The following is a 27,593-nucleotide window of genomic DNA, read 5'->3' as shown; positions in this document are numbered from 1 at the left end:
AAAAATAGAATCATGCTCACACTCTATCCTAGGAAATCCAAGAACAAAATCCATGCTGGCATTCTCTCACAAATTCTCTGGATGTTCTTCAAATGTTCAACAAAATCTTCTACTTCAGCACTACTTATCTCTCCTTTTTCTAACTCCCTAAATTCAGAAGCATTTTTGGGACTTCCCATATACAATTTGGAATGGTGATTTAGCAGTACTCCTATTGAAAAATTTATTATATGAAAATTCCACTTATGGTAAAATCATATCCCATCATTTTGGCTTGTCTCCAACCAAACATCTCAGCAAGTTTCTCAAACTATAATTCACAACTACTGTCTATCCATCAGTCTATGGATGATGTTATGAACTCAACTTCAAATATATCTTCAACTTCTTCCATAATGTATGCTATGAATAACCAAAAAATTTGGTATCTTGATCTGAAACTATACTCTTTGGCAAACCATGTAGTCTCACCACTTGTATGAAAAACAACTCTGCCACATGAACATCATCACTAGTCTTCTTGCAAGGAATAAAATGTGCCATCTTTGAAAACCTATCAACCATCACAAAAATAGAATCATGCTCACACTCTGTCCTAGGTAATCCAAGAACAAAATCCATGCTGACATTCTCCCACAAATTCTCTGGATGTTCTTCAAATATTCAACAAAATCTTCTACTTCAGCACTACTTATCTCTCCTTTGTCAACTCCCTCAATTCAGAAGCATTTTAAAGACTATTCCCATATACAATTTGGAATGGTGATTTAGCAGTACAACTATTGAAAAATTTATTATATGAAAATTCCACTTATGGTAAAATCACATCCCATCATTTTGGCTTGTCTCCAACCAAATATTTTAGCAAGTTTCTCAAACTGCAATTCACAACTACTATTTGTCCATCAGTCTATGGATGATGTTATGAACTGAACTTCAAATCTATCTTCAACTTCTTCCACAATGTATGCTAGAAATAACCAACAAATTTGGTATCTCAATCTAAAACTATACTCTTTGGCAAACCATATAGTCTCACCACTTCTTTGAAAAACAACTCTGCCACATGAACATCATCACTAGTCTTCTTGCAAGGAATAAAATGTGCCATCTTTGAAAACCTATCAACCATCACAAAAATAGAATCATGCTCACACTCTATCCTGGGTAATCCAAGAGAAAAATCCATGCTGACATTCTCCCACAAATTTTTTGGATATTCTTCAAATGTTCAACAAAATCTTTCACTTCAGCACTACTTATCTCTCCTTTTTCTAACTCCCTCAATTCAAAAGCATTTTTGGGACTATTCCCATATACAATTTGGAATGGTGATTTAGTAGTACTCCTATTGAAAAATTTTATATATGAAAATTCCACATGGTAAAATCATATCCCATCATTTTGGCTTGTCTCCAACCAAACATCTTAGCAAGTTTCTCAAATTGCAATTCACAACTACTGTCTGTCCATCAGTCTATGGATGATGTTATGAATTGAACTTCAAATCTATCTTCAACTTCTTCCACAATGTATGCTAGAAATAACCAACAAATTTGGTATCTTGATCTAAAACTATACTCTTTGGAAAAACATGTAGTCTCACCACTTCTCTGAAAAACAACTATGCCACATGAACATCATCACTAGTCTTCTTGCAAGGAATAAAATGTGTCATCTTTGAAAACTTGTTAACCATCACAAAAATAGAATCATCCTCACACTCTATCCTAGGTAATCCAAGAACAAAATCCATGTTGACATTCTCCCAAAAATTCTCTTGTATAGGTAATGGCTGATACAACTTTGTATTCTACTTACTCCTTTTGCCATCTAACATACTCTGTAACTCTATACAAGCTTCTTCACATCTTGCTACAACTATTACCATTAATAATTCTCAGCAACCAAAGTAATGGTTTTATCTCTACCAAAATGTCCAACCAATCCTCCGCTATGCTTCTCCTTGATGAGGCTCTCTCTCATTGATCTTTTAGAAATGCACAACTGGCTTCCTTTAAACAACATACTATCCTGGATCATGAAATCCAACCACTTTGTCTTGTCAAGTGTAATAGGTTCTGTACAAGACTTCCATGCTTCACCAAAATCAAGATCATCTAGATACAAAGTACTAAGTTCCTTGAACCCAATCACCTCTATCTACATTTCTATTAGCAAAAGTTTTCTTCTACTAAGAGCATTTGCAACTCTGTTAGAATTCCCATTCTTGTGTTTCAAAACAAATGTATAACCCTACAAAAACTCAACCCACTTCAAATGCCTTTGGTTCAATTTTTCTTGAGTATTTAAATATTGTAAAGTTTGATGATAAATATACAAAACAAACTCCTTAGGAAGAAGATAGTGTCTCCACTTCTTCAATGCTTGAAATATAGCATAATATTCTTGATCATATATATATATTGCATCATTCAACTTCACACTGAAATAAGAAACACGTCTACCTTCTTGGCTCAAAACATCTCCTATTGTAGTACCATTAACATCATAATCTACTTGAAACACCTTGTTAAAATTAGGAAGTGCTAAAATAGGCTGCTTAGTAACTTTCTATTTCAACAGATTAAACTCCTATCTTTTCCTACAATCTACTTAAATTCTTTCCTATCCCCTCTCATTGTTTTAGTAAGGGGTCCACAAATACTACTAAAACCTCTTATGAAATTTTTGTAAAAACTAGCTAGTCCATGAAAAGATCTTGCCTTTGTCACTCTCCTTGGAGTAGGCCATTCAAGGATAGCCTTCACTTTCTCTGGGTCCATTTTTAGACCTTCTGCTGAGACTACAAATCCCAGGTACACCAATTCTTGTAGAAAATTGTACTTCTTCAAGTTTATTAGCAACTTTTCTTTCCTCAACTTATCAAAAACCTTGTGAATATGGATCAAATGCTCCTCTAATGTCTTACTAAAGATATATATATCATCTAGGTAAAAAATGACAAACTTACCCAGAAACTCCTTTAGTACCTCATTCATGAGCCGCATGAAAGTGCTTTGTACATTCATTAACCTAAAAGACATGACTAACCACTCATATAGTCCTTCCCTTTTCTTGAAAGTAGTCTTCCACTCATCATCTTCTTTGATACAAATATGATGGTACCCACTCTTCAGATCTATCTTTGTGAAATACTCAGCCCCACTCAAATAATCCATAATATCATCTATCCTTGGCAATGGAACTCTATACTTGATTGTGATCATGTTGATAGCATGAGAATCTGTGCACATCCTCCATTCACCATTCTTCTTTGGTGCTAATATGGTTGGTACAATACATGGGATCAGAATCTCTCAAATCAATCCCTTCTACAACAACTCATGAACTTGTTTTTTCAACTATTCACTTTCTGCTGGTGTTATTCTGTATGCTGCCTTGTTTGGAAAACTAGCTCCTAGAACCAAATCCATGTGATGATTGATATTCATCATTAGGAGCAATTTATAAGGTGCACAATATGATACAATATTAGAAAACTCTCCCAACATATTTGCAACTTCTATAGGTACCTCCTCTACTTCTTCTTTACTAGCTTTAGGAATTATATCAAAAAACATATGCTCATGCTTCATATCTTTGAGAAAGTATTTTCCATCAAAAAAACATATTCTAGTAGTACTACATACGTTTTCTTCTTTATACTTCAATTGCTTCAACTTATGTTTCACTCCATCGTTGGTTAGAGTGTAGGTATTTTCTCACCCATCATGTACAACATGCCTGTCAAAATGCCATGACCTACCCAACAACATATGACATATGTCCATAGGTATGATATCACATAGTACCTCATCTTGGTAGCTTCCAATCTTGAACTTCACTAAGCATTGCCCATTGAACATGACCTTGTGGTCATCTTGCACCCATGCAATACAATATGGACATGGGTGTTTATGTCTCTTCAGCTTCAACTTTGAGACCATCATTTTTGACACCAGATTGTCAATACTTCCACCATCAATGATCACATCACAACACTTATCTTCACATTTTCACCTTGTAAAACAAGCTCTTTCTTTGATTAAGTTCATTCTCACCACTCAACATGACTCTTCTATTAACTAGGGTTTCTCCTCTTGCAACATCTTTAGAATGTGATGATCTGGCATCTTTATCAACATGTGCAACTCTAGCCTAGCCTTCTATTCTTGAATCTGTCCTTTCTTGGTGCTAGGTACATTCAAATGCTCTATGCCCTTCTTCTCCACAATGAAAATATTTGCTATAGAAGCCTCCTCTTCTAGATCCTTTTCCTCTACCTCTTCCTCTCTGATCTCTATTATTTTGATCATTGAAATCATTGGAATTGTTTCCCCTTTGGTTTTGACTACTACCTCTTCCACTATTCTTGTTTTCAAACTTCTTACTCAGTTTCTTTTCAACTTTTAGGGAAAATTGGTATGCCTCATCAATACTATTCATTCGAACAAGAATCAAATTATCCTAAATGCTTGCCCTTAACCCATTAAGATAACAAACAACTTTCTCCTTATTAGCTTCTGCATGGCTAGTTCTAATAAGAACTTAGTAGAACTCTTCGATATACTCTTGAATAGATTTTATCACTTTCTTCAACCCTTTTATCTTCTTCAAAAAATCAAGCTCATAATCCATGGGAATGGATTGTCACTTCAGTTTAGCTATCATCTAATCCCATCTAGTTATTTTGTCCTTTCCCTTTCTATTTCACTCCAACTGGACCTCTTACCACCAGACCTTCACATTTCCATTCAAATTTTCCTTTATAAACTTGATCCTATTAGGATCCTCAATATCTTCATACTAAAAGTACCTCTCTAGTTCATTGATCCAATCGATCAGCTCCTCTGGGTTAAGATTTCCTAAAAATGTGGGAACCTCAAACTTAGGTCTTTTTCCAATCTTGGAGATGTCCCTGAAAAGCCTCTCTTCCTCTAGGTTTAGGACTACCTCTACTTTGGCTTTTTCTTCTACTTTGTTCTCATCCTTGCTTTCATCTCTTACAGGAAGATTCATTCCTTTACACATTTGTTCTTTCAATGCTTGCATTTGTCTTTGGAGGGCTCAAAAACCCTCAGGTGTAACACCTATAGCTCTTTCACTATGCTCTCTTCATGGAGACATTTTTGCACTTCCACTAAAATCCTAGTGTAAACTGCCTCACAATTGATGATTTGTCTACACACTCAACCCAAAATATGGTGTTGGTGCAAACTACCTCACAATCATCAATCTATCTACACACTCAACAACTCTAGCTCTAATACCACTTAAAGAAGGATGTTCCCCTGAATACCATAAAATCATAACAAAAACAAAGAAATAATAGAAAATGCGAGAACAAAATATGGACTTCTTATGTGCACTGTAAATGTAAAATTACAGAATTCATAAGTACAATATACTAACCCACAGGGGTGCCTGGATTATAGTAATCTATAAGACAAGCTGCGAACTATCACCTAGAGCTGTTCTAGACAATGTTCAAGCCTTTCTTAAATAGGCAATTTTATGTCACTTGGGAAGGTTCTAGATTCTTAGACTTAATACCTAGGGCCAACAGACCCTAACGATACATATAAAGTCGGCTAAACACATTTTTGACAAATTATTTTAGAAATTTCTGCAGCCCAAATTCGAAAGGCCATGACTCTTGAACCATTGCTCTGATTGGCTATTATAACCACTTTTCAAATATGCTAGCTCCTAATCTATAGGCTTAGAATTGTGTAAGTGCCCTTTTGTCAAGCTTTTAGACCTCATCTAGGCATTCTAAGGCCTCCGACAGTGAGCCTAAAGATTTTTCTACAAAATTTTCCACCAAAAATTTGCAATAACTTCTCTGATACTTAAGCTAGAGCAATGAGATTTTCATGGTAAGTTTATAACTCTAAAATGAACCTTCCTATAGAAAATGAGAACATTTGGAACTTGTATGACAAGCTTACTTAAAATAGCTATGTCCCATAAATAGTAACCACCCTATCTACTAATCCTTATTAAAATAGAAAAGTTTGAAAATAAAATATTTTTGGGTGATACAAGATTGCTCTTACACCCAGGATGCTCTTGCATCAATATGGGGCATGTGTGTCTACCAACTCAATCCCATACCTAATATAGAGGTCTTCTCGTCAGCATCTAGATGCTGAAGCACATGCAACCCCACCACCTTGGGGGCTCTAATCAAAAGGGGGGGAGACAATCTACAAAATCAAGTCAAACAAACATAAAAAACATCAAGAACATCATCAACCAAGCCAAACAATAGAAAAAAGTTCTAAACATGCAAAACAACTCAAAAATAGACCGTGCAATACTTTTCATTATAACTAGGTGATACAATTTGTTGAACAACTATCGTATGATACTTTTTATACTGTCCATGCAATACTTTCTTTTTGGGCAATACTTTGTATCATGTCATATGAGGTTTGGGTATAGTTGATACAATATACCTTTCTAAAGGTGTGTGATACATTTTGTTTATCAAAAGTATCACACGATACTTCTTAAAGTACTCATATGACACTTTTAAAGTATTGCACAATAATTTTTTTTCAAAACCCCTAAAAACCTAATAAAAATGTGTTGAATGCTGAAAAAAGTGATAAGTTTTTGGCAACTTACCTAGGCCTTGTACTCAAGTGGCCAGTTGTGCAACCATTTGTGCTCAAAATGGTGTTTGTGGGTTAGAATGCTAGCTAGCACCATGACCTCTCTCAAAATAACTCAAGAGCTCTCAAAAATCACAAAAGAAAAATGAATTAAAAATGACCCTTAGACCCCTTATATAGTCTTCCAACCTTATTTTGACTAATTTTGAAAACTCCTTAGAATTGCGCAAAAATTGTAATTTTGGCTAATTTTGATGTCTTGGATCCATTTTTAGGATCAAAATTTAAATCTGAGTTCATATTGATAGTCAAAATCACATTTCAAAATTTCACCTTCTTTTATGAAACTAGTTGATCTTTTTAGGTCTAATCTCTGAATCTTTACTAGGGCATCTCCATTTCTCCGTGTCTTCATCATTTCTACACTTCAAATCTACTTCAATTCACATCTTTCACTCCTAAATCATCCTTATACTTGATTTGACCAAATTTGCATATTTCATCCTTCAACTCTAGTCAAACAGGGGCATTCTATCACTTCCTTACAATCATTCTAATCTCATATCTATCATCATGGAATTTTCTATATCTCATTTTTCTCATATCTAGCTTATTTCTACATTCCCTTTGCCTTATTTTGATTTCAATCTTGAGGGGGCATAAATACTTTATCAACATTCACTACAACTATCAATTTCTTAGGAGTATATGTTTGATCTTTTCATTTTCTCTTGATCTATCTATGTGGCTTGGTGTTAGTACTCTTCTTGAGTTTTGATATCATCTCTTTCCTAGTGTTCAATACTATCACTATTAGGCTATACATTCAAGACTTGCTACCTCTTTTTGCATTTTATTATTTAGAATCAAATTTCTCTATCTATTTCTACCTACTTGGATTCTTTTTTTTTTGGCATCATGTTTTCCTAGATTGATCACACATTAGTCAAAGAGGAGCACATGTAATCACCTAAAAATGATCATCTAGAATATTATCCCCCTTCTCAACATTTTGGATAAATTATTTAATCATTTACCTAGGGCAAAATACTAAAAATCAATTAGTTTGATTTTAACCTATAGTTTGACTATAATTAAATAGAAGACCCCATTCTTCCAAACCACTCAATGTGCACACATGAAGTCATTTTTCTATTTATAAATTAAAAGAGAAGGCTTTTGTCTCACATGAAAAGTCAATTTGTTTTCATTGGTTGAATTTCTCTTACACATGGATCATGGATCATGCCAAAAGTCAACCCCCACCCTTGATTATCCACTTCCTTGATCTTGATCATAACCATCCATCTACCTTTAAAAGAGAGAGCTCTCTCCTTCTCAAAGGATCCATCTTCTTGAGTATTGTTATGCTACAAGTTTCTTGATAGCTTTCTTGGAGCTTTGTAAAGAACTTCTAATTTCTTATCTAAATTCTCTCATCATATTCTCATAATATCTTAGATGCATTTGCAATAGTGTAAATTTTCTTTTTGCAACAATCTAGATCACCTATTTTATTAGCATGGCTTGGTAACAGTCTCATTTTCTTAATCTAGTTGCATTGTACATATCATTTTAGCATAGATCATACTTGCATTGCATACTTTGGGACCTCCTTTTGGATACTTTTTTTTCCCCCTTGTCTAAGGAACCTCCCATTGCATGGTTTACTAGCAAGGGTTTCATCTCTAAGGCTCAATTGAGAGCTCATTTCATACTTGTTTATATGCCTTTGTACTCCATGGATAAGGAGCTCTAAGAAAACATTCAAGCATTCCAATTCATGGAATAACTTCGATAGAAGGGTTTAAAGTAGTGCACTTTCTGAGTGTACTATACACCTATTTCTATTAATGAGAAACCTTGGAGTGACATCAGTATGAATTTTGTTCTTGGATTACCTATGATAACAAAAGGGTATTATTCTATATTTTTTTGTTTTGGATAGATTTTTCAAAATGACACATTTCATACTATGTAAGAAGACATATGATGTAGTGCATGTTGTAGACCTTTTCTTCAAAAAGATAGTTAGATTGCATGGATTGCCAAGAAGTATTATCTCTGACATCAATAGCAAGATTGTTGGTTATTTATGGAAGACTTTTTGGAAGAAGATGGATATTGAGTTAAAGTTTAGTTCTAAATTCCATCCACATATAGATGGGAAGACATAGGTTGTGAATAAAAGCTTGGGTAATTTATTGAGATTTTAGTTGGAGATAAGTTAAGTAATTGGAATATGGTATTAGCACTGTACAATAATTCTATAAATAAAGAGCACTGGAAAAAAATCTTTTGAGTTTGTTACTGGAATGTAACTTAGAGTTATATGAGACTTGAGGGATATTATTGGTGAAGAGAAGAGAAGTGTTGAAGGGGAAGTATTTTATGATTTTATGAAGTCTTTTCATGGGGAAGTGAAGTTGACATTGGAATAAAGTGATCATAAGCATAAGGAGAATGTAGATAATTCTAGAAGACATCATGTTTTTGAAATTGGAGATGGGGTGATGGTTCATTTGAAGAAAGGTAGATTTCCTGTTGGAACATACAGTAAGTTGAAGATGAAGAAGTTTGATCCTTGTAGAATTTGAGGAAGTTTGATGGTGGTAATGCTTATGAAGTTGAGCTACCTGATGACATGGATATATCTCATATATTCAATGTTTCTAATTTATAAAAGTATTATGCTAATGCGATCAAATTTCTAGAATCCATGATAGTTATACTAAGTTTTTGGATTAGATTGTGTGAAGATTTTTTCATCAATGTTTCGAATCACACTATGTGATCCATCAACAAGATGAGAGAGAAGGAGGTGTAAAATAATGTAAGTTGCAGATTTAGCACAGGTTCACCAAGTAAAGGAGATTAGGAGGAGAGGGATTGCACACATCCCAAAGCAAGAGAAAATAATAAAATTAAGACTAAAACAAGGGGGAGGACTAAACCAATGATATCAACAATCATACAAAATAAAAGAACAAAAGGAAGAAAACAAAGCTAATAAATATTTATGAAATGATAAAAAACTAAAAACTAAAGTGGGGGGGGAGGGGAACTAACTAGGAAGACACCACACAAATGCAAGTGATAAGGTTAAAAGAAGGGGAGAAAAAAGGAAAGAGAGAAGGAAAACAATCTAAAACTAGGCAGAGACAACGTATGGCATATATATATATATATATATATATATATATATATATATTACATATATACGTGCCAAACTAATATGCATATATATGTATAAGTAATTATATATATATATAATATATATATTACATATATGTAAGAATAAAAATAATATAAGATATACTAATATAAAAATACTACAAAAGTATAAGTATACATTATATATATATAATGTGTAATTATATAAATTGTAACACCCAGATGCATATAACATATGTGAATACTTATTTTATATATATATATATATATATATATATATATATATATATATATATATATATATATATAATATGTAATTATATATATGTGATGTATATAAAGTGCACATGTGAAGTGAGCAACTGTTACAAATATATAACATATATACTTCTATATGTGTAATATGAATATATTGCATATATATAAGTATATATTCTATATAATATATAAAAATATAAAATATGTACTCATGTGTGTGTGTGTGTATATATATATATATATATATATATGATCACATAGTGTGATTCAAAATGTTGATGAAATTATTATGCGTCAGATGATGAAGCTATTGTACTATATGATTATCCTAAGAAGAAAATTGAAGAGGTTCAACATATATTGGATCATAGAGTTGGTAATAATACAAGAGGAAAATATTACTATGAATATTTGGTTAAGTGGAAGAGAAGACCAGTGGAAGATGATACATGGATTTCTCAATCAAAGTTGGATTCAACTTGGTTTGTGACCTCTCGATGATTCAAGATAATTGCTTCTTTCAACCTCTCTTATCTGATGCAAGAGCATCCTAGGTCACCTTTCTATCCTACTCATCTTTGTTAATTTTGTCAATTTTTGGCTGAGTTTCTTTAGGATTGGTTGAGTCCCTATTTTGGGTGAGTTCCTACAATATTAGATGGGTTTCATGTATTGATCAAGTTCCTGCAATGTTGGCTGAGTTCCTTATTTGGCCAAGTTCCTATGGTTGCCAAGTTCCTTCATGTGCTGAGTGAGCTTGCTAGTTTGTTGATGCTTAGTTCCTTCTTTGGAAGAGTTTCTTTAGTATTAGTAGAGTACCTATTTTGGCTGAGTTCTTACAATATTGACTAAGTTCTTGTAGTGTTGGCTGAGTTCTTGTGGTTATAGAGTTCCTTCATGTGCTGAGTGAGCTCATTGGTTTCCTAATGCTTAGTTATTTCTTTGGCTAAGTTTATTTGTTATTGGTTCTTAGAATGAGAAAAATTATTCATTTAATTTGAATCTTGAATTTAATGTAAGGATTGTGCATTGGAATGCATGCCAACCATTCTAAAGTTGACCTTCTCTTATGTAAAGATCTAGAATCTTCTATAAGCCATTTTGGAAAGTATAAGTAGAGGTGTTTAGGATTAGGTCATAAGAGATTTGAGAGTTTGAGAGGAGATACAAGTGATCATAGAGGTGTAAGTCTAGATTTAGAACTGGCAGAGATTAGGGATCTTAAAGTTGTAATATTCCTGTATTGGTTGTAACACAGAAGGCCTTACAACTAGGCATGTTTGTTGATAATTTGATGTATCAACAATGAAATTGATATTCATTCTCTCCTTGGTGTTATTCTCTATTCTTTGGTTCCATTTGTTGACATTAAGGTCAAAGTTTATTTACTAGTGACTCACACTTAGTCAATTGGTTAAGCTGCTACCAAGCTTATCTTTTAGTTTGCAGTGTTAATGAAGTTCTCCAGTTACTACCAAATAATATAGTTACTACCAAGTTTTATAGTTGCTACCAAGTTCTAAAATCTTTATACAGTTCATGATGAGTAGTATCTACCAAGCTATTTAGTCACAATGCTAATCAAGCTTCATATATTAATTGAGTTGCATAGTGTCACATGCTCTCAGTATCTATCGAGCTTGTAGTATCAGTGATGAGAATCTAGTGTTGACCAAGCCAAGGAGTGTCAACCAAGCGATTCAATTCATACTGAGCCAAGAAGTGTCAACCAAGTGATTTAGTTTATATGCCAAGTTTCGAAGTGTTCACCAAGTCACACAAATGCTGACCAAGTTCAAGCTACTTGGAAGTGATTAGTATGAACTGAGCTTCTATATCTATTGAGTGCATGAAGATGCTGAGTGTTGAAAATGGTTGTCGAGTATTAGAACATCACTAATTTTTTCTTTTGAACCCAAGTGTCAGTAGTTGGGATGACTTTGTGATCTTGATGGAAACCTATGTTGTAGTTGAATATGATGAATTATGATTTGGATTGGTATATATGTAATACATTGTATCATATCCAAATATGGTGCATGTAAGAATATAATGAGTAGAAGTGTGAATGAAAGAAGGCTACAAGTAGTATAAGGGACAACAAAGATTTATCTATCACATCAAGGTGATATTTACATTTCAAAGGAATCTCAACCACCAAATCAAAGTTTAGATCAAAGATCAACCATTCGTTCATCCTAACAAGTAGATCAACTAAATCCTTTGATAGGGTAGACTTAAAAATATTTGACAAATCTCTTTACCAAGTGCATACTTCTTTGTATGTTTTGTAAATATTTTAACAAGGTGGACCTAGTAGTCCTTATTGATCCTAATAGGGAAGATCATCATAAGTGACCAATTGTAAGCCTTAAGAATCCAACTTTATATTGTGATACTAAGGCTTGTGGGTATCATCCCCACCCTAGTTTTACTTTCTATTTGGAAGGTTACTGGGTCACCATATCTTGTGTCAAATTGCTACGAATATTTATTTTCTTTCATTCTTTTATGCATGCAATTATATCAGAATATTAATGAAGGAATAATTGGTGGAATAAGTAAAAGTTTTATTGGTTCCTAATTCACCCCTCCCCTCTTAGTAACCTTGCCTATCTAATATTTCTAAAAATTGGTATTAGCGGTTTGTGGTTCTCAGAGAAGAATTTTAGTAGCTTGAGCAAAGATCAGAGGCAATGGATTCATATAGTCTAGATAAGGCTATTGAAAATGAAAAGTTGGATTTGGAATTAGCCATTGGTCAACTAAAGAAAGAAAAGGAGAAAATATCTCAATCAACGAAAATAAGGAAATATCTTGCAATACAAATGAATGACAATCTCTACACTAAAGAATCTATCTAGAAAAAAATTTAGATGACACTGATAAAGCAATCAAATACCTATTAGAAAAGAATTCCAATCTTCAAGAAGAAGTTAGAAAGCTAAAAAGAGAACAAGAAATCTAGTAAATAAGATTATGTGAAGTCAAGGAAGAAAAATACAAAGAAGAGATAGAAGAAAAGAACAATGAAATTCAAAGTCTATCCCTTTAGTAGATAGACTTCATCGATCAACTCACTACTACAAATGAAGAACTCATGAATCTAAGATCAGAGAATGAGAGACTACAGAATGATCTAAACACTAGAAAGAAAACCAATGAAAGAATGTTAAAATCTCAAGAAAGCATGAATCAGTTGAATGAGAAAAGTTAGTACAGACACAAAGGCAAAGCAAGAATAGGATACATAGAAGAAGGTGAATCATCTAGACAAGGAGCTCAAAAGAATCAAAGGCCACTTACAATCATTGTGGTAAGTTAGGTCAAACATCAAAAAAATATTGTAGTAATGCTAAAGAAAAATTCAATGGAAAGTGTTACAATTGCAATAAGCATGGTCATAGAGTAAGTGAATGCAAGGAGAAACTTAAGTCTAAAGGTAAATGTCACATTACAAGAAACTAGGACACAAATATTTTGAATGCAAAACCAAGATATTGAATCCAACATAACAAATTGTAAAAGCTATATTTGGATGGGAATAAAACACATGGTGTAGATGCCACTATTATGGAGAATTTGGGGGAGAAAATTGTGTAAAACATCACATGAGGAAAAAAGACACCACTATAAGATGTTTCATTTGTACAAAACTTGGACATTTTGCTAAGAACTGTATGAAAATTGGAAGAATTGAAGATGAAAAGAAAGCCAAAGCTGACAATATTAGAAAGTAGATGAAATAGTGATGAATACCAAAATCTCTTGAGAATGTAGGTTTGAGTCATAAAGAAGATGTCACTCAAGAGTTGGGTGACTCAAGAATCTCAACTTAAACTCCCATAGGGATAACTAGAATTGAGATTGTGAAGCAGACATCTCTCATCAGTTCTAGCCAGTTAAAAGAAAAGATCCATTTCATCATTCAATATGTACAAGGATCACTAAGTGGTTGTGAAAAATCATAGACCTTACTGAGTGAGGTCAGGTCACAAGACCTTGCCGAGCAAGGTTGGGTTACATTGAAGTATTGTGTGTGGACACCATATTATTGAAGACTGTACTAAGTAATGTTGAGACTACCAAGCTATGAATGTTTGCCGAGTATTAAAAGATATAATCAAGTGGAAGATGGTCTATTATAGGATGAGTGATCACACCAAAGTATTTATGGTAATTGAAAAGTAAAAATTTGTTAAAAGGAAGAAAATTGAATTCAATTTTTCACCATAAATTTTTGAGAACTATTTGTGAAGAGTGACATTTGTGCTTCCAAGTGATCTATGTGTTTGTTGTTGAATGAATCCTCAATTTTTTTTGAAACCCTACATGACCCAACCAAGCATGGCTTCTTCTAGCAACAAAGTAAAGAAAGGATTAGAAATGTTGATCTAAGGAGCAAAATGAAAGCTTCCAACATTCAAAATCAATCCAACAATTACCAAATCTCTTGACCCAATAGGTGCACAATCAAAATTTCCTTCCCAAGTATTACTCGTGCATGATTATGATTGTATTAAAAATGTTCTATTCAAGAGTTAGGGATAGATGAAACACTTGAGGCATTGAATAAGTTAAGTGTGAATGACACTCTAAAACCTGAGCATTGACATTTGGAAGAAAAGGGCTTGTCACATATTTCACATATGCCAATGGATTTTTAGGAAAAATGGATAAGATTCATATTGAGTCAAGTTAAAAATGGGAAGTTATGGATGGATCAACCCAAGTTGATCACAAGGAATATGATTCATCAAATCATTGGCCTTCCAATGTTAAACAAATCCAAGACAACCAAAACCCTAGGTTGAGCTGAACTAGCAAAGGAAACTCTTGCCAAGTGGGATGACAGACGAATGAAGATAAGTGGAATCATACACATGGAAGTACATTTTGGTATTCATGTATTTTCCCACAATAGCTACAACTCTAGTCATCTTAATAGTGTGTCACATGAGGTAATGGATTTGGTCCTCAAGGTGGTGAAAACCATGTTGTTTGACCTTGCCGAGTTATTATTGAATCAATTCAATAAAAAGATGAAAAGCATTAGAGATTCCAAGAATATTCTGTGTAAGTTTGGTTCACTCATAACTTGTTTATTTTTCTTTGTACAAAAATTCTTCCCTTCTAAAGGAACAATTGTATGGAGAAAATATGTACCTATTCTATATTAGATTAATGAATACATAGCAGAGATGGGTGAAATTTTTGAAAGTATAATAGATAACTACTTTCATTCATTCAAAGGAAAGATGAATGATAGATATAGGATACGAAAGAAAGTTGTAGAGGACTATAAATTTGATATCTATTTCATGGTAGACTATGATAGGGTGTAAATTCAGGTAGTCAAACTAAGGGTGCCAAGTGTTAAGCCTCTTGAATATGAGGTTAACATTGATGATACAAAAGATATCATTAAGGATTTGTTGGATGAGCTTGTGGATCCTAAGGCACCATACTTTGGAACTTATGAAGAAGCCAAGGTGAGGATAGAGCTCAAGTAGTTAACAAAGGAAGAAAGAGGATAGAAAAAATGAAACAAGCAAGTTCTACAATCTTACCGGTAGAGGGAAAAAGAGATGATGTAGAAGAGGATGAAGTGGAAGAATCCAAATATGAAGAAGAAGAGCCTATAAGAAAGAAAGGTAAGGTTATCATAACTAAACCTACTAAGTCATCCACTACTATATTCACAAGAAGGGCACAAAAATTTAGGAAGAAATTGAAGTTAGGTGAGGAAGATGCCAAGCAAATTATCTTAAAAAAGCCTCCAGCTATAATTCAAGAAAAGTTAAAGGAATTGGATAGAGGAGTTGGAATGGGAAATTTCAAATCTCTCAGATATGAAACTAGGAATATAGATGAGAAAAAGTAGATTGAGGACATGATAATGTCAAAATTATGAAAATGGAAGTACTCAGCTGATCATCTTGTACAATAAATTCCTAATGAGCTTATGCAAGCAATCAAGCCTAGACGAGAGCATTGAAAGAAGACTGCAAAAGACATTTTTGGATTCTGAGGCAACTCATGTCGAGTCTTAGTGAAAAAGAGGTGAAAGAATCTTTGTAAAAATAAAATAAAATATCACTCTTAAACTCAAGACATGTATGATATTAATGAAAGAGATTGAATATGTGGTGAAGATAACTACAACCACATGGAAGAATATTTACAAGCTATATCAACCTAGTGATTTTGTTGTTTATGTTAGTAGCAAAGATGATGAAGATGAAAAGGAAGATAATGATGATGAAGAAGATGTGGAAATAAAAGATGTAAATATTGATAATAAAGAGGAATAATAGGAACTTATAGAGGAAAATATCCCTAAGATACAAAGTATTAAGGAAACTAATCTAGAAAATATTGTAGTAGCAGTGATGGTATGATTTCCTCACTCTCCAAGAAAATATTTAATGCCATCAAGCTTTGAGAAAGCTTCTGAAAAGTTGGTTGTGGCAACAAATGCAACACCAAGAACCCAACAAATCTTTGCACCTATTTAGCTGAGTACTAAATTGATTGAAGTGATCAACACTTCATCAACGAAGTAGCAAGTGCCTCCATCATCAAATTTGACAATACAACAACAAGGTATTTTTACTATATCTACTTTTGTTACTAGTCCCTCAGTTTCTAAAATGATTAAAATGCTAAATGTGTCAATATCAAGTACAATGATAGTTGAGAACTAGTCTCAACCAAGTACTGAAGTATCAGACAAGGGTAAGAAATTTTTTGTCCTACTTTGAAAGCAAAGGATGAAGAAGAGGAAATAGTTTTAGATGAGGATATTATTATTCCAAATTGGGATATCACTACCCTCACTATTGATAAGATGAAAATCGTAGGGAAATTACTGCAGAAAAGAGCTAAGCAACAAATGCTTAGAGAATAGAAGAGCAAGGAAACCCAAGTGCTTGAAGATATGAAAGGAATATTTGTGAATGCACTAAGTATAGAGGTTGATAATACAAAACCAATTTTGAATCAATTAGCAAAAGTTGTCTAGAAATTCAATAAAGATCTGAATGGACAAGATAAGTTGCTACAAAGAGAAGAAAGAGAATTTGAAAATAAAGTATTGAACAAGTGGCACAGAAAATTGTTATAAACCAAGTAGAATTGTCTACTATTCTTAGTTCATTGGAAATAATTGCAAATAATGTAACTTTTCTATTTAGTAAGTTGTATCATACATATATCTTCACCCAAGGAATCAAGGAAAAATAATCCAAGATAGATGAATACTTGAAGGAAAATGCACATCAGTTGTCAATTGACCCAAGCTATAGTTTTGATCACTATTCAAAGATCAAATATCTGACAAATTTTCAAGTAGAATTATTAAGGGAAGAAACCTTTATTAGGGCCATACTCATAGACATCCAAGGCATGATTCTTCCAAATATGGATGTATTATAGAAACACATTGCACATGCCAAGGAACTCATCCATGACAATAACTACTTAAAAGATGATCACATGATGGAATTATTAGCAGAAGTGTAGATTGAATTACATGCAAGCAAGGTGTTACAAGAAAATTGGGACAAGAAAATGGCATTGATTTTGAAGGTACATTCTAACTTCTTATCACATTTTGGTATGAACATGTAGTATACACCTTTGGTATTTATGTCAAAAAGGGGGAGAAGTATAGTACAAGGTGAATGTATATATGAAGAGCATTAGGGAGAAGTATAATATGAGATATATATGTATAGATGAGATATATGTATGGGGGAGAAACATAGTATTATAAAAATACATGTACAGATTAAAAAAAAAAAATTTTACAAAAGAAAATTTGAAAAATCTCAAAATAGAGTATGCTATAAAGTTGTAGACACATAAAGGAGATAAAAGAATGTTTTAGACTTGAAATTTTGAGCATTCATTTTTGGATTGATAACTATTTTTGTCACTAATGCCAAAGGGGGAGATTGTTGACATTAAGGTCAAAGTTTTTTTATTAGTGACTCACACATAGCCAATTGGTTAAGCTGCTACTAAGCTTATCTTTTAGTTTGTAGTGTTAACCAAGTTCTCTAATTACTGCTGAGTAATATAGTTACTACCAAGTTCTAAAATCTTTATATAGTTCATGTCGAGTAGTATCTACCAAGATGTTTAGTGGTAGTGCTAATTGAGCTTCATAGTGTTAATCAAGTTGCATAGTGTCAACCATGCTTTCTAGTATCTATCAAGCTTTCAATATCAATAATGAGAATGTAATGTTGACCAAGTCAAGGAGTGTCAACCAAGTGATTCAGCTTATACTAATGCAGGAGCATCCTGGGTTGCCTTGGTATCCTGCTCATTTTTGTTCATTCTACAAGTTGGTGCCTAGCAAATCCTTCATGTGCCTAGAAAATCCTTTATGTGCCTAGAAATTCCTTCATGTGCCTAGTAGTCCTTCATGTGCCAAGTTACTATAGAAATTCCTTCATGTGCTAAGTTACCCAGTGTATGCTGAGTGACTCTTCATGTGCCGAGTTATCCAGTGTATGCCAAGTGACTCTTCATGTGTCAAGTTATCCAATGTATGCCGAGTGACTCTTCATGTGCCAAGTTATCTAGTGTATGCCGAGTGACTCTTCATGTGCCGAGTTATCTAGTGTATGCTGAGTGTTAGTATTTGGACATGATTTCTATGAGCTGACTTGTGAGATTTATTTCAATCGTGACATTTATGTTAAGATCTTTTCTTAGGATATGTCCAAACTATTGTTGGGTCGACCTTCCTCTTATGTAATGTTCTAGAATAATTTGTAATCCATTTTGGCGAGTATATATAGAGTGTTTAGGCTTAGAGTTAGGCAAGTTTTTGGAGAGTAGAACTGAAAGTGCAAATTTGCAGTTGGATCTTTGAATGTGAATGTATTTGTAATTAGTTGTAACCCAGAAGGCCTTATAGATGGGCATGTATGTTGAATATTTTAAGAATCAATAAAAGTATTTCATTCTTCTTCTTTTTTGTGGTTTCTGTTCCTTGTGTTTGCTTCTGTTGTGTTAACTCTTGTAGGGTGGTTTGATAGCTGGGTGAGCCTTTGGCTCTAGTTATTCACCCTTTGCCTGCATCAGTTGGTATCAAAGATTGAGGTTCATATTTATGGATATTGTATCATGTAGAACCCTAATTTGGATTTGGTTGTAGGATGGAAGATCTATAGATTTGACCTATAACTTGTAGAGGGTTCTAATCTTTAGGAACCTGATTTGTAAAGATGGTTATGGTAGAAGAAATATTAATGATGCTATATTGGATTAGTTGAGACAAATTGCAACCAAATTAGATGTTGTGGAGAAAAATCACAGGAGAGGAACACATCTTGATGATGTAAGTGATGATGAAGTAGCAACACCAAACCATAATCCAGAACCTGAAGAAGATCAAGATGAGGAAAGATTATTGTGAGTGTTGTCTAGGGAAAATTCAAAGCCCGTTGTAGAAGTTGTTCCTTATGATGGAAAATTGGATACCAATGCTATGTTGAATTGGATCTTTGATATGGAGAAGTTCTTTGAGTATGAAAACACTTTTGATAATAGAAAGGTGAAGATTGTAGTCACTAGGTTGAAAGGTCATGCATCACTATGGTGGGAACATTTGCAAACTGGCAGATAAAGGAGAGGAAAGGAGAAGATTAGAACTTGGACAAAGATGGTGAAAAAAATAAAGAACAAATTCCTCCTTACCGATTACCAATTAGCTTGTTGAGAAAGATGCAAAATTTGAAACAAAAGGACATGACTGTGAAAGAATATACTGAGGAATTCTATAGATTAGACATCGAATCTAGACATGTGGATGATGATGTTGAGAAAATTACAAGGTACATTAATGGATTGAGATCTAGAATTCAAGATGAAATAAGTTTTGTGAAGTTGGAAAGTTTAGAAGAAGCATATCAATATTCCTTGAAAGTTGAGGAGATCTTGATAAAGAAGCGTGAACAAAGACAAAAAGGTAGAGGTGGTAGATTCTAAAGAGGCAAAGGTAGATCTTATGGAGAAAGTGGAAAATCTGACAGTTCTATGTAGGATAAAGGAAAATCTGAATGGAAGAATGATGAAAAAGGCAAGACTGAATAGGAAAGTGGTAATTCTTATCGAGGAGGCACTAATCCTTACTGAAAAAGAGGTAATTCCTATTCTAGAGCTGGATTTCATGGTAATTATTTTAGATGTGGTAAAGAGGGACATAGATATTTTGAATGTAGATCCTCTAAAAATGGGCAAGGTAACAGAAATGTTGTGATTCAAGAAGATGATGAGAGTTCACCAAGTGGACCTGAGGTTGGAGAAAATTTGATGGTGAGAAGAACCTTATGCAATAAGGGAAGTGATGAGGAACCTATTTTAAGGAGAAGTCTTTTCAAGACAAGATGTAAGATGGCTAGAAAATGTTGCAAAGTGATCATTAACAATGGAAGTTCTACAAATCTAGCATCAAAAGAGCTGGTTACCAAGTTGCAATTGCAGAGGCTGAAACACCCCAAACCTTATCATGTTTCATGGATCAAAGATGAGCATAAGATATTGGTAAGTGAGCAATGCCTTGTGAAGTTCAAAATTGGACATTACTTTGATGAAGCTTTGTGTGATATTATGCCCATGGCTTGTTGTCATATTTTGTTGGGTAGACCTTGGTAATATGATAGATATGTTGTACATGATGGAAGATTGAATCAATATACTCTTTGGGTAAATGGGAAGAAACAAAAATTACTACCTTTGATTGAAAGTCTAGATGAGGTTAATTGTACTACTATAAAAATTTTCATGGTTAATGGGAAACAATTTGAAAAGGAAATGAAAAAGAATCAAGACTATTTTGCCATAGTTCCTAGAGGACTGAGTATTGGTAGTTATGGCCGAGCAGTAGAAGCTAGTAATGACCAAGTGACAATAGATAATGATAGCCAAGTACCAATAGAAATTATAGAATTTTTGAATGAGTATAAATATATTATTGCTAATGATATTCCTAATGGTTTACCTCCAGTAAGAAGCATAAGTCATTGTATGGATATGATTCCTTGAGCTAGTTTGCCAAACAAAACACCATATAGATTGACACCTTCAGAGAATGAATAACTTAACAGACAAGTGTCTGAGTTGTAGTAAAAGGTTATGATCAGAGAAAGCTTGAGTCCATGTGCTGTACTTGCTATGTTAGCACCTAAAAACAATGGAGAATGTGTATTGATTCTAGAGCCATTAACAAGATAATGATGAAATATAGGTTTTCTTTGCCAAGGATGGATGACATAATGGATTGTTTAAGTGGAGCAAAGTATTTTACCAAGATTTATTTGAAGAGTGGCTATCATTAGATTAGAATTAGAGAAGGTGATGAATGGAAGACTACTTTCAAAACAAAAGATGGTTTGTATGAATGGTTGGTTATGCCTTTTGGTTTGACTAATGCATCTAGTACTTTCATGAGGTTAATGAATGAAGTTCTGAAAAGATTTTTGGGTAAGTTTGTGATTGTTTATTTGAAGGATATGCTGATATTCAGTAAGACTAAGGAAGAACATCTTGATCATATTAGACAAGTATTGTAGAGGTTGAAAGAGGAAAAGTTGCTGATTAATCTAAAAAGTGTTCTTTTATGCAAGAGGAGATTTTGTATTTGGGATTTGTGATTTCAGTTGATGGATTAAAGATAGATCACGAGAAGATTAAATCAATTTTGGAATGGCCTACACCTAAGAATGTGGGTGAGGTAAGACCATTTTAGGGTTTGGCTAGTTTTTATAGAAAGTTTATAAAGAATTTTAGTGCTATTTGTAATGATATGAATGAAACAATGAGGGGAGATAGAAAGGAATTCAAGTGGACACATGGAGCTGATAAGAGTTTTGAGACTTTGAAACAAAAGGTTGTTGAATGACTTGTATTGGCTTTACTTGATTTCAAGAAAGTATTTCAAGTTGAATGTGATGCAAGTGGTAATGCAATAGGAGCTGTATTGAGTCAAGAAGGAAAGTCTGTTGTTTTCTTTAGTGAAAAGTTGAATGATGCTAAAAGGAAGTATTTTGTGTATGATCAAGAATTTTATGCCATTGTTCAAGAATTGAAGAAGTGGAGACATTATTTGATTCTTAAGGATTTTGTGTTGTATACTAATCATAAAGCTTTACAATACTTGGGAAGTCAACATAAATTGAATCAGAGACATATGAAGTGGGTTGAGTACTTGAGAGTTTTACATTTGTGATTAAGCATAAGAGTGGAGTTACTAACAGAGTTGCTGATGCATTGAGTAGAAGACATTCTTTGTTGATTGAAATGAAGGTTGAAGTTCTTAGTTTTGATAAAATGAAAGAGTTGTATGATGTTGATCTTGATTTTTCTAAGGTGTGGAGAGAATTTAGAGCACCAAATTTGACAGATCACATAAGTAAGTATGATGAATATTTCATTCAAGAAGGTATGTTGTTCAAAGGTATTCAGTTGTGTATTCTTAGAAGTTCTATGAGGTTGAATCTGATTAAGGAAAAGCATAGTAGTGGATTAGCTGGACATTTTGGAATTGATAAGACATTTAGTGTACTAAAAGAGAAGTATTATTGGCCATAAATGTATAAGGATGTTTAGAAATTTTTAAAGAGTTGTGGAGTTTTCCAATTTGCAAAAGGGGTGAGTCAAAATATTGGTTTGTATACACCTATTACTGTTCCTGAGAAACCTTGGACTGACATCAGTATGGATTTTGTTCTTGGATTGCCTAAAACAGTGAAAGGGTATGATTCCATATTTGTTGTAGTGGACAGATTTTCTAAGATGGCTCATTTCATACCATGTAAGAAGACATTAGACGCTGAGCATATTGTTAAACTTTTCTTTAAAGAGGTTGTGAGATTGCATGGATTACGAAGAAGTATTATTTCAAATAGAGATAGTAAGTTTGTTGGTTATTTTTGGAAGACTTTGTGGAAGAAGATGGGTATTGAGTTGAAGTTCATTTCTACATTCCATCCACAAACACATGGATAGACAGAGGTTGTAAATTGAAGCTTGGGCAATTTTCTAAGATGTTTAGTAGGGAATAAGCCAAGTAATTGCGAGATGGTATTGGCACAAGCTAAATTTGCATATAACAATTCTGTAAATAGGAGTACATGGAAGACACCTTTTGAGATTATTACTAGAATGCATCCTAGAGGTATATCAAAATTGAGAGATGTTACTAGTGAAGAAAAGAAAAGTGCTACAGGAGAAGAATTTGCTAATTTTATGGAGTCTTTGCATAAGGAGGTGAAGTTGAGGTTGGAACAAAGTAATCAGAAGTACAAGGAGAATGCTGATCAGTCTAGAAGACACCATGATTTTCAAGTTGGTGATAAGGTGATGGTTCATTTGAAGAAAGGAAGATTCCTAGTTGGAACATATAGTAAGCTAAAGATGAAGACATTTAGACCTTGTAAGATCTTGAAGAAGTTTGATAGTGGTAATGCTTATGAAGTTGAGTTACCTAATGACATGGATATATCTTCTATATTCAATATTGCTGATTTGTATAAGTATCACGAGTTAGAGGATGAAGTTGTTATATGAGATGATTATCCTAAGAAGTAGATTAAAGAAATTGAATAGATATTGGATCAGAGAGTTCATAGAGTACAAGAGGAAAATATTAATATGAATATTTGGTGAAGTGGAAGAATACACCTATTGAAGATGCTTCATGGATTTCTCAATTTGAGTTGGATTCAGCTTTAGTTGGGACATCTCAATGATTTAGGAGAATCACTTCTTTCAACCCTAGTTGTCTGATGTAGGAGCATCTTGGGTTGCCTTGTTATCTTGCTCATTTTTTTTTTCATTTTGCAAGTTGGTGCCTAGAAAATCCTTCATGTGCCTAGTAGTCCTTCATGTGTTGAGTTACTATAGAAATTCCTTCATGTGCCAAGTTACTATAGAAATACCTTCATGTGTCGAGTTGCCCAGTGTATGCTGAGTAACTTTTCATGTGCTGAGTTATCTAGTGTATGCTGAGTGACTCTTAATGTGCTGAGTTATCCAGTGTATGCAGAGTGACTCTTCATGTATCGAGTTATCTAGTGTATGCTGAGTGACTCTTCATGTGCTGAGTTATCCAGTGTATGCCAAGTGTTAGTATTTGAATGTGATTTCTACGAGTTGATATGCAAGATTTATTTTGATCATGACATTTATGTTAAGATCTTTTCTTGGGATGTGTCTAGACTATTATTGGGTTGGTCTTCCTCTTATGTAATGTTCTAGAATAATTTTAAAGCCATTTTGGCAAGTATATATAGAGTGTTTAGGCTTAAAGTTAGGCAAGTTTTTAGAGAGTAGATTGGAGAGTAGAACTAAAAGTGCAAATTTACAGTTGGATCTTTAAATGTGAATGTATTTGTAATTAGTCATAACCTAAAAGGCCTTACAATAGGGCATGTATGTTAAATATTTGAAGAATCAATAAAAGTATTTCATTCTTCTTCCTCCTTTGGTTGCTGTTCCTTGTGTTTGCTTCCATTGTGTTAACTCTTGTAGGGTGGTTTGGATAGCTGGGTGAGCCTTTGGCCCTAGTTATTTACCCTTTTCCTGTGTCATATACTAAGCTCACAATGTTAGTGTTGACTGAGCCAAGGAGTATCAACCAAGTGATTTAGTTTATATGCCAAGTTTCACAGTGTTCACCGAGTCACACATGTGATGACCAAGTTCAAGCTACTTGGAAGTGATTAGTATGAATTGAGATTCTACATATACCAAGTTCATGATGATGCCAAGTGTTGACAATGCTTGCTAAATATTAGAAGATCATCGAGTTTGTCTTCCGAACCTAAGTGTCAACAGTTGGGTTGGCTTTTTGATCTTGATGAAAACCTATGTTGTAGCCGACTATGATGAATTGTGATTTGGATTGGTATATATGTAATACATTGTATCATATCCAAATATGGTGTATATAAGCATATAATAAGTAGAAGTGCAAATTAAAGAAGGCTATAAGTAGTATATAGGACAATAAAAATTTATCTATCACATCAAGGTGATCTTTACATTTCAAAGGAATCTCAACTAGAAAATTAGAGTTGTAGAGCAAAGATCAGCCACTAGTTTATCCTAACACGTGTATCAGCTAAATCCTTTAACAAGATAGACTTAACAATCTTTGCAAACTCTCTTTATTGAGTGCATACTTCATTGTATGTTTTGTAAATCTTTTGACAAGGTGGACCTAGAAGTCCTTATTGCTCCTATTAGGGAAGATCATCATAAGTGATCAATATTAAGCCTTAATTGGCCAAATTTATATTACAATACTAAAGCTTGTGAGTATCATTTCCACCCTAGTTTTACTTTCTATTTGGAAGGCTTTTGGGTCACCATATGTTGTGTAAAATTGCGATGAATGTTTATTTGCTTTCATTCTTTCATGCTTGCAATTAGATCAGAATATTAATGAAGGACTAATTAGTGAAATAAGTAAAATTTTTATTGGTTCCTAATTCACCCCTCTCCTCTCAGTATCCTTGCCTATCTAATATTTCCAACATTGTGTTTCTCTTTAGGGTGTTTAGATATTTTGTATGCCTTTGACCCTAATTTCTCTATTATCCCTATGTCATGATGGATGGTTTCTCAGGATACAATCTAATCAAAGTCAAGGAGTTTGAACATTGTAAAATAATATTTACTACTCCTTGAGGGATGTACATCTATGATAGAATACCATTTAGTTTGACTAATGTAGGATCTACTTTTTAGAGGTTTATGGATGATACATTTCAAGGATTGATTGATTTCATTTTAGTTTTCTATCAAGTCAATCATACTACTTACTCTAAGAAAGTTGAAGATCATTGTCAATATTTAGAGAAATATTTTATAAGAGCCTATGAATATGGAATTTCTCTCAATCCCAAAAAATATCATTTTAGAGTCATAGAAGGAAATATTTTAGGACATATCATATCTTAGGAGGGGGTAATAATTGTTGGGAATAAGCACATACATAAATAATAGTTACATGCAAATATAACCAATATCAAAAAAATAATAAATCACACAAAAGAGAACATAAGACACAAATATTTAATGTGGTTCATTCAATCCTTGAGCTACATCCACCAAAATAAGAGTTCAATATTTTATTATCTAGTGATTACAACTTAATTGCAATCTGTAATCCTTTACAGTTCAATATTGTCACAAGAAGCTATTATCACATCAGACCTTATAAAAAAGCCCTAACCCTAAGCTATTTTGTAAGTTTTTTTACCACTTTAGGGGTAAAATTAGTTACAACATGTCTATTCAAACCCGACCAAGGAATTATGGAGTATGTATAGTATTTCCCTAATTAGTCACCACAAACTAACAAGGAGGGTAGTTGCTATTTTATAATATTTAGATAACCAAAATACTTATATCTATCCATTCATTTTTTGGGAAAATTAATTTTGTAAGAAGATTTTTATCCAAATTTTCTCATTAAACTAATAGCCAAGATGTTGAAGAAAGGGGCTAGGATATCATGGAATATTGAGGCCATAGATACTTCCACAACAATAAAAAGGATAATTAAACAAGCCCCTATCCTTAAGTCTCCATATTTTAAGATTTTTTTTCAAATCTTTTCGTTTGCATCTTACCATACTATAGTGGTTGTGATCCTACAAAAGAATGAGGAAGGTCATGAATAACTAATCACTTTCTTTAGCAAGAGTTTGTAGGCTGCTAAGATTAATTATGAAATCAATGAAAAATAGGCCTATGCTCTTGCAAAAGTACTCATATCTTTTAGAAATTACTTAGTAGGAGAAAAGATAATTGCTTATGTGCCTAATGCAGCTATTTAAGATATCTTAAGAAAATATGAAACCACTAGAAGAAGATGTAGATGGGCCAGGCGATAGGGTTTATCTAAACTTATGGTGGAAATAACTTTGGAAATTGTGCAAGTTAACCAAGTCAAGCTCAAGCACACTAAGGTTAGTATTGAAAGATGTCCTTGGTATACTGATGTAGTTTATATTTATAGACACTAAAAAATGGTTTGTGTCTATGGTTTAATCAAATTTTCACACTAACTTGTCACATTTTTCCATTTTACTAGTTCTAATCTTTTGGCCAACTTGATTGTCATTTGATATTATTTCAACAATATCTTCCATCATTTGTATCCATTTTCACATCAATTGTAGACCATTTCATAATCTCATCTGCTCAACTCAAAACCATTTTGACATCATCATAATCCTTTCTAATCAACTCATAATCATCCCAAATCAACTTGAAATCATCCCTGATCAACCCAAAACCATCCCAAATCAACTATAATCAACCTAAAACATGTTAGATATCTCAAATCAATAATCATTTGTCAAAACCTAGGCATTGCTATGTCCATCGGTGCCTTGGAATACTGTCAAATCTTATCAAACCCATCAAATTTGACCTTAGTTCCATCATGTCCATCAGCACTAGTTCAAACTATCATTCTTATCGTCTGATCATTGACATTTTTGAGTCCTT

Source organism: Cupressus sempervirens, unplaced genomic scaffold, assembly GCF_028749045.1.
Source record: "Cupressus sempervirens isolate cs-2001-9-10 unplaced genomic scaffold, ASM2874904v1 CseChr00s100002_03, whole genome shotgun sequence".
NCBI lineage: Eukaryota > Viridiplantae > Streptophyta > Pinopsida > Cupressales > Cupressaceae > Cupressus > Cupressus sempervirens.
Note: the sequence above shows the minus strand (reverse complement) of the source record.